This window comes from Pteropus alecto, unplaced genomic scaffold (assembly GCF_000325575.1).
Source record: "Pteropus alecto unplaced genomic scaffold, ASM32557v1 scaffold21, whole genome shotgun sequence".
Taxonomy (NCBI): Eukaryota; Metazoa; Chordata; class Mammalia; order Chiroptera; family Pteropodidae; genus Pteropus; species Pteropus alecto.
In genome coordinates this window covers 28,872,648-28,881,890 of record NW_006436282.1, presented here as the reverse complement: position 1 = coordinate 28,881,890, position 9,243 = coordinate 28,872,648, and the positions used below count along the sequence as shown (strand labels likewise).

Here is a 9,243-nt window from a genome sequence, read left to right as displayed (position 1 = left end):
TTCGCTATGAATAACATCAACAAGTATTTGTGGGCCGTCTATGTGTAAGGCGGGGAACACCGCCACCCACCGAATCATGGCTAGTGAATGTCACTAACACACAAATGCCCCATATCACTCACCCCTGCTGCCCGGATGGTGAAGTGCAACGCTCGGCCCGGGCCCTGGTGACCTCATACCGCATTTCGTGCTTTCCGCTGTCATTCATGATCAAAACATGTCTTTTTTAAATGAATATTTCCACTTCCATTTTTTTTTACAAAGGAAAAATGTAAGGAAATACACTCTCCTTTAATTAGTCACTATTTGATACCTTCAGAACGAAAAATCATTGATAGAGAGTAAAAGGAATAAAACTCTTCAAAAGTAATGACACATTCGAGTACGAATGTGCACATCAGTGAGTCGATTGCCACTTCGCGAAGAGCTGTCCTCTAAACTGACCAGTAAACGCATCGCCGTGAAGGCCAGTTTTAACTCGTATTAGCTGGCGATGCTCACGGACGCGGCTGCAGTGAGACCACGTGGCGTTTTCAGCTGGTGGAGGGATGCGGCCCCGCCCCCTCACCTGTCCCATCTGGCTCGCTGTCAAAGTCCCCAGCCAGTCTTCTCTCAGCAAACACGCCAAGGAAATGTTTCTTAAAGACGACATTTGGCCAGAAAAGTAAACACTGAACACGACAGCTTCGCGGCAGAATCTGGGAAGTGGAAGACAGCCTCTGGCTAGTGACCAGAACCACTTTGTCGGATGCACGTCTCACTCCGGCTGGTCTCGCGAGGGAACCGGGTCGAGCCTCCCTCTAACAGTGACCCACTGTTCCGGGAAATGGTCCCTTCCTATGAGCATGAGCCCCGGAGCAGCTCACAGCATCCTGGGAACGATGACGATTCTGAGCCCTCCGAGATGCTCTGGACCCGTGCGAGGTGAGCCGGGATCTGACTTTTGGGGGGTGCCGTGGTGGGGAGGAAATGCGTCACCGCTGACATTTACAGTAGAATTACTGCCGTCCAGTAAGGGGCTGCTCCATGCACCGTGAATCCAGCCTACCAAAGGCAGCTCGGAGAGTGAGCCATAATAAACACGCGTTCACGGCATAAGCGCGCCCACAGCGAGGAGGGCCGGGTCGGCATTTAAACCCTCTCAGAGGGAGTCGTTAGATGACACGGGTCACTCGAAAAGAATTGATACTTGCAGAATGGACTCTTTGGTAACCAGCAAATATATGGTTGTGGGCGTGCCGGACCGTGGTGACCAAACTGTGGGGCTCTAGCCATAGGAAAAGTATTAGGTTTGTTTATTATATTTGTTATAAACAAACATTATAAACACATAAACACACATCACGTTTGTCGATTCTTTTTGAATCATTCTGTATATTACAGGTGTGCTGATCCGAGGTCCAAAAATGGGATTCAGACGGTCTGCGAAACCCCTGAAATTACGTGCAAAAATGTTGTATGTCTGACAGTTGAGGTTATTTAAATTTACCCCACATTACAATTCATCTTTATGTAATAACACGGAATCAATACGATTTTTCACTAACAGATTTTACAGTGATTTGATTAATTCCTGAGTTCACCTGTAACTCGATTTGGAATCTGAAAAGCCCCTGCGGGGTCGAGGGTGGACGGCGGACGAATGGAAAACGTGCTGTCCTGTCTCGTCCCGTCCCATCCCGTCCCGTCCCGGCCCGGCCCACAGACTTCTCCCCCGGCTGCTGTGGCAGTGGGGCCAGGGCCACTGCAGCCCGCAGAGCAGCTCTCGCCCTTACAAGCCGTGAAAGGCACCCGGATGCCCGTGTGGGGGGCAGTGCTGGCCTGGAAACGCGGACCGGGCCCCAACCTCGCTGCCCCTTGGCGGGCACCGCTGCACAATCCACGGCCGCCCCAGGGAAAGCAGAAATACTCTGTGGCTCTTCAGCGCTTTTTCTACCTAAAATACACTGGACAGAGACCAAGATATACTCTTATTTAAAAAAGGAAAAAAACTATTTCATTTGAAGGTCCACATTTTTAGACGATTTAACATCTCTGAAATGGAAACATTTCTTACAGCGCTATACCTAATCAATCGGCCACTCAAATACAGTGAGTACATTTGCTGAGAAAAAAAGGGGGGGGTAAAATAATTCTAATTTCTATTCATCGTTCTCATTCAGAATAACTGTTCATTCCTGGCTTGAAAGACAGTGCCCCGTAGATGCATCAAACACAGCACTTGGTCTTGTCCTCTGCTTTCAGGGACCCTTAGGCTAAAGGTCCCTCCTCGGCCCCGAGCGCTCCATGCGCACCCTTCTTGGCGTGTTCTTCTGCTCTGCTGGGGACCGCGATGCTCTGCCGCTCTTTCCGCCTGCGGTCCCGTGAGCTCCTACAGGGCAGGAGCTGTGGACCTCTGTCTGCCTGGCTCTACGAGACAGCAGCGTCGGCTCTGGGGCCTGCCCAGCCAGCCACTGGCGTGAGATCGTGAGCAAGTCACTTAACCTTCAACGATGAGCAAAACTGTAAAGGACCGGCACGTGGCAGCTTCTTTCTACTCATCGCTATTCGGAGGCAGCGTGAGCTTTGGAATCAGATTCAAATCCTACCTTGTCACTCGGTGTGTCCCCTAACTACTGGTTACTTCTCTAAGCCCCAGCTTCTATGCACCATAAAGGCCAGGATCTTGTCTGTCCCATTCACGGTGTGTCCATTTGCATCTCATACAGAGCCTGGCACTTGCTGATTAGACCAAGGAATGAATGAAAGATGAAGGTAACTCCTTACGGCACTATTGTGAGAATTACCAGGAATGTATATAAAATGCCAGTCACAGTGGTAGTGTCTGGTGCATAATTTTGGATTGTGAAAACAAATGGATATGAAAAAAACAGGACGAAAGAAATGCTGTGGGCACCCGTGCCCGCGGATTTATCATGTAAGTAGTTAGCAGTCATGGGACACGGCTAACTGGCCGGCCCGAAGACGAATGCCCGCTGCCGTGAACTGTGCCTGCACCTCCAACACGACGTGTCGTCGGCAGCAAGGATCACTTGTTTGTTGAGCAAATATTTACTGAGCACTTAGGATGTGGAAGATACCCAAACGGATCAACATCTCCCAACAAGTACATCCAAGCGAGGCAGAGAACGAGGAAGCGCTCGGTCTCCAAGGGCCCGGGCCCTCGGGTGCCCGGAATGTTCACGGAGAGGAGACTGAAGACTTGTCGGTGGGCAGACGGGGTGCTGGCAGACGGGGCGCTGGCAGTCGGGGTGCTGGCAGACAGGGCGCTGGCAGCCTCTTCGCCTCTGTAGTTCCCAAACTGCTGTCACGGCTGTGAGCTCCCAGCTCCCGACCTTTTGGGCAGAGCGACGTAGCCCTTATGGCCTTTGTCACAGATACAGAGCGAGAAACACGGATTACGAGGTCAGGGCCCGGGCGTGTCCTGTGTCCCCGGATGCCACCCCCCCTCCCACGACCATGGCAGGACGGGGAGGAGAACCATGTGGATGTGAGGACTGGGAGGAGCGAGGGCAGAGCGCAGCTCTGAGTCTAAAAATAAACGACGACACCTCATCTGTAACCTGGCTGCTGGGCCACCTCACTTACGACATTCCAGACCGACGCGTGTCCTCCTCCTCCTCGATCGGAGAGGGGTGGGAGGACGGCTGATCGGAGAGCGGGGAAGCGGGGCCGTGAGGCTCAATTATCTGTTTGGATTCTGTGGTCGCACATTCTCGTACTGAGACTCTTAATTCAGAATACACAATAGGACATATGATTAAAACGATGTCCTATGCCTTCATATAATCATCTCTAGGCAAAAGGGTCTAAGCGGCAAACCTCAGGCTTAGCCCTAAGCTCACTAGGCTCACGAAGCCATTGGCATGGGAGCAGATTTCTGGTCACAGAAGGGCACAAGGACACTGGTCACAGCAGGGCACACAGGACACTGGTCACGGCAGGTCACATCAGGGCACACAGGGCGCTGGGAGCAGCAGCAACACTGTTTGAAAAATAATGAGCAGGAAACTCCCTAGGACCAGGGCTGCGGGAAGGAAAGGAGGGAGGGCGGAGGGAAGGCGGGAGGGAGGGCGGAGAGCAGAGGATGAGGGAAGACATCATAGATGCACCTGACAGAGCCGTTCATCTCAGGGATTAATCATGTAAAACGCTGAGCCCAAAGAGCTCTGGGAAATGGCCCTTCACCCCCACTGGCCTCTGGGGTGGGCAGGGGGCATCTGTGTCAATCAGCCGAGGAGCAGGACACTGACCGACATGAGTCCTCTGTTTCAGACACCCGGCTACGTGAGTGCCCAGAGACACTTCTGGGGGTACCAAGCTCCAACAGGTGATGGGAGCCTTTGACATCTTCCTTGCTCTCTTTATGTAAAATGTCTTCCAGTCTCCCCTGCCCACCTGGACAGCCCCGGTGGAGGTGACATGGAAGGCAGCTGTGTGTGTGGACATGGGGCGGGGCGGGGAAGGAGCCCTGCTCCTGGCCTAGGGCTCATCGGTTTTATTCTGTTAAAGACTCCTCTAGTCTCCCCTGGGCCACAGGACGAGAGTGCACGTGTGACATCAAGGAGACTAGACTTTGACCAAGTTCTCCGTCCGGGAGCTGCTGAGGGCCCTCGAGGACCGCGGGCCTGCTCCACCCCTGCACGGCTGGGCCAGTCCCCATGCAGCTGCGTGTCACCTCTCAGGGCTCCTGACTCGCTTCCCCATCTGCTTGACTCCAGGCTCCGACACGCTCATCCCCGAATCCCCAAAGCACCACGAAGGTCCGCGGCTTGGGCCCGCAGGAGAATTATAGTGCAGAAGCAACATTTTCCCAAAAAATCCTGGACTCCCCAATCCTCCACCTGCCCAGCCTGTGTCTGTCCCACGTCGCTTAGGATGATATCTATATATTTGTTCTTTCCTCGGCTCATAACCCCTTCTGTAGAATTGTGCTGGAAAAACCCAGATGTCTTTATCCCAGAGAAGCCCTTGGGCTCTGCAGGTGCTGTCAAGCTCACCGCACCTGTGATTTGTACCTGTCCACGTACAACAGAGAGCTGGGGAGGCCGAGGAAGCAGAAGAAGCCGAGAAGGGAGGTGAGCAAGGTCTGGTCTGGGATGCGTGCTATGCCTCAGAACTGTCTTCTGTCTCCTAAGGGTAATGCTCTAGCTTTATTTTATTTATATAACAGCTTTTCCTCCATACGTTATCATCTCACAAGAAAAAAAAAAAAAACTGGAGGATTGTTCGTGGAAATTTTAACCAAGCTGCGATTTTTGTAACATGAGGCCACACAGTATGTTCTTGCATAGAAAGATGCAAGGCCTGTCTTATTCTTAAAGGAAAAAGAACACGGCGAGACTCGCTTGTTTATTAAGATTGCTAAAATCATAAATTGATACTATGGGTCTCATTTTAGTGTGTCTCAGTGAGAATCTATTGAAGTAGAAGGGACGTTATGGGGGAGAAGCTTAGGAAGCGAAATCAGCTTTTTCATACACAGAGTGGCAGGAACTTGCTCGGACTTCACCAATCGGGTGGCAGTGCAGCAAACGGCGATCGATAGAGACGCGGCAAACGGCAGTGAAGACCGCCCTTCTTTCGGGTGAGAGGAAAGTCCGGGACAGGGGTCTGTGACTGCAGGACGCAGCTGTTTTATTCCAGATGTCGGAACTGCTGAGTAGCCAGTGTTCAAAGGTTTACAGCCCAGAATGAACATTCTAGAGTGCAAATTGCCTTTGACTCAGCTTTATGAAACACGGCATTTCAAAGTGATCACGTGTTGGGTGTACCCGTGGCCATAACGAAGAATGATGTGTGCTTATGCCAGAAGCTTCCGTAGGTACAAGACATCCCGAACACCCGTCACCACTGCAAGGCCGAGTCTGAGATGGGACAGGTGTTTAAAGTGGAAGAGACATAACGGGCATAAGAACTAGCAGTGGACGAGAAAGCTGAACGCAGTCATTGCGCCTGAAGCGGCTCTACCAGCAGATACGTCTTCGGGGACCGAACACTGCACGTTCACGGATGACCCCCTGCTCGCTGACCGACAGGTCCGAGTTATCTTTCTAGAACGTAAACATTTGCTGGGAGACAGCAGAGAGAGGAGGTGAATAAAAGGCCCTTGACGCGGTGACAGTGGCCTTCGAGGGCAGAGCAACGCGACGCAATGTTTCCGTCTGGGAAAACGGACTCATCCTGTGTGAGGCGAATGGACAGAAAGCGAATGGGGGCGGCTGCAGGTTCTGCGTGTCCGAAGCCCAAGCGCGCTTGCGAGGCCCTGGCCCCTCTAAGCAAAAGCATCCACGTGTGAGAGCACGAGAGGGCCCCTCCCAGGCCCTCGAGTGGCCCGTGCCAGCAAGGGGACCCCGGGGTCAGGCTTCACAGTCACCTACCTTGTGGGCGAGCGACAGCTGAGGCCACCGAGCCCGTCACCCCACTTACCCAGCCGCCCGAGCTGGAAACCCCAGGAATTATCTTTAATTCTTCCTCCTCTTTCTTCCTCTTCAGTCGCCATGTCAAGCCCATTTCAGTTCCTGTTCCTCAGACTGATTTCTGTCCTCGTCCTTCACGCCGATACCTTGCAGCCATCCCTCATCGCCTCTTTCCGCAAAGAACGGGTTCCCGTCCCCACTTTAACTGACTCCCAGAAAGCGACCCCTCACCCGACCACCCGGAATCCCGTCTGTCTAAAAGCGAGAGCTACGATTTCACGCTTCTGTTGAGTACACCCCGTTAACGCCCCATGTGGAAAGCCCCCAGCACCGACACCGGCTGCCTGTGGGTCCCTGCAAGCACTCAAACGTTCCTGGCTACGCTCCAGGCCTGGCGTCTCCTCCGTCTCTCCTCCTCCCTCCTCCTTCCTACCTCCCTTTCCCAGGCTCACCTCCTCCCGGAGGCCTTCGTCCACACCCACCCCTCCGCCACCAGCAAGCTGGCTTTGCGCTGTCCTCTGCAGCCCACAGGCAGGGCTCCACCAAGGCTCCCAGCACCCCGCGTTAGAGGGACTTGCTTATACCTGCCTCTCCGGGCTGGGAGCTCCTTGTCTGATTACTTTTTGTGTCCCCAGCACTTAGCAGAACGTAGGTCCTCACTAGTCATTTTTGAATGAATGACAATGTAGTGACTAAATCAATCACTGCATGAGTCACTCTCTGTGACAAAGCACAGAGAGATGAGAGGGCGGGGAACTTAGTTCTGGGCTTTGCCCAAGATCGTAGGCAGGGGAGACAAGGCAGCTGAGCACGGGCGACGGAGAATAATCAGCCAGAAAAACGAAGGGCCAAGGGGACTTGTACCATCTTTCTACTTATCGTTACGTTACGGGGTTTCTACACTGAATGCAGGTTACCTTTTACATAAGAAACAAAGGAGTTTATTAGGGCACATGGTCAGCTAATGTAACAGAGAGACCCCCAAACGAATGACTGAAATACAGTATTTTTTATTTCCCTCTCATGTAAAATCCAGGGGTGATCAGTCTAGGGCTGGCAGAGCAGGACTCTGTCCTCCACTTGCCAGCCCTGCCACCTTGCCCACCAGCTTCCAAAGCTGCTGCTAATCCCAGTGAGAACAAAAGACGAAGGACAGAACAAGCGGTTGGTTTTAGGGAAGCAGGAAGTTGCCTGCAGCTCGTGGCCGATGTCCACACCCAGCTGCAAGGGAGGTTGGGAAATGAAGTCTCTAGTTGGACATCCACATGCCCTGCTAAAAGTCCGGACAGTTTATTCATAAAGGGAAGAAGGGGAAAGCAATATCAGGCACCACCAGAGATCTGGTGTAAAATGTTCTGTTCCGTTTTCTATGAGAGAGAGAGAGAGAGAAAGAAAGAAAGAGAGAGAGAGAGAGAGAGAGAGAGAAAGGGAGGGAAGGAGGGAGGGAAGGAGAGAGAGAATTTTTTATAAAGCAGTAGAAGCAGAAGCCAGGTTTTAAGGGGTTAAGAGTTACTGGGAAGTGGACAAGGTTAAGTGCAGACCATTTACAAATGTTTAAGAGACACGGGGTGATGACCAGAAAGAGCATCGCAGTCAGATCGGGTTTTCGTTTGCTTTGCTTTTCCTGAGGGTACCTATGCTCACTGCGAGGTGAGAGTAAGGCCAGAATGGCAGAAGGCCCCGAACTAGAGGCTTCGGCCTCGTGACATCGGAAGGACGACTCTCTGGGAGTCGAGGGAAGGATGGGAGGACGGCGTAGAGACTTTGACCTTGAGGTGAGGAGGAAGCGAGACTGGGAAACTGACAGGAGCCGCAGCTCTCCAGGGTCTCCCACTGCAGAGCCCCAAGCTCTAGACTGTCCCGCCCCTAATTCTAGCCAACCTCATCCCCTCCCCCAGGTATCACCTGTGACCTATTCCCCTCCGTTTTCTGCTTTGCACAGTGAATGCAGCAGCCAGACAAGCAGCAACGAAGGCTTCGGAGGACACTCTGCCTCCCGTTCACCTTCCGATTCATTGAATTACACATTCTTGATTCAATACACAAGATCTCCTTGTACGTTCCCACAGCTGGGGACATGGGGGCAAACAGGACCAAGTCCTTGCCCTAGTGGGGTTTGACAGGACGACGTGTACATTTCAACAACGACCTGAAGACGACTTACCCAGTTCCTTTAATAGTAAGATTTTCAGGGAGGGTAGGAGATGGGGCAATGCTGTGAGTGATCCCTCTCCGGCGACACTGAAGACACAGCTGTCCCCTGGCGGCTGGCAGAATACGGACAGTGGATCCGTGGAACGCATAATAACTGGAGATAACAGAACACATTCACCTTAACGAGGCGAACAAGCCACTAGGTAGGACCTTACCTTACCTGGCCAAAGTTCCAGCGGTTCTACCACCTGGATTTTCTGCCCACGGCCTGGGCCTCCCTCCCTCCGCCCTCTCTTCTCACCGTGTCCTTGGCCCACCATTTGCTTTTAATTTTCTCCTGCGCATGATCCCTTTCGATTTTTAAGCTCAGCGACCTGTGTTCTCCGTTGGGCAGCAGAGGGTACAGGTTAAGAGCATGGACACTTAGGTAAAAGGCTTGAGTGACAGTCTTGGTCCTTGACAATTTCATTCACGTCTCTAAGTCTCAGCTTTGGCACCTGCAGGTGGAGATGATGCCTGCCTGTGCTCTGCTTCTGGGCATCAAAAGGGATGTCTGAGTGAAGTTCTTCACACCATGTCGGCACCTGGTGACCGCCAATAATGGCGCCTTGTTACTGTGTGACAAGGTGCCCGCACAAAGCAGCCTGACCAGATCGGGCTGTTGGCCCAA

At 52.6% G+C, this 9,243-nt stretch overlaps 1 long non-coding RNA gene across 1 annotated transcript; it reads right to left on the bottom strand.

Moving 5' to 3' along the window:
* Positions 1-5,288: 5,288 nt before the first annotated feature.
* Positions 5,289-7,746, bottom strand: LOC112479751. The gene is made up of 3 exons (XR_003046327.1): positions 7,004-7,746; positions 6,430-6,588; positions 5,289-6,183 (listed from the first exon to the last, which is right to left on the bottom strand). It is a non-coding gene; the product is annotated as an uncharacterized LOC112479751 (long non-coding RNA).
* Between the last annotated feature and the right edge of the window lie 1,497 nt (positions 7,747-9,243).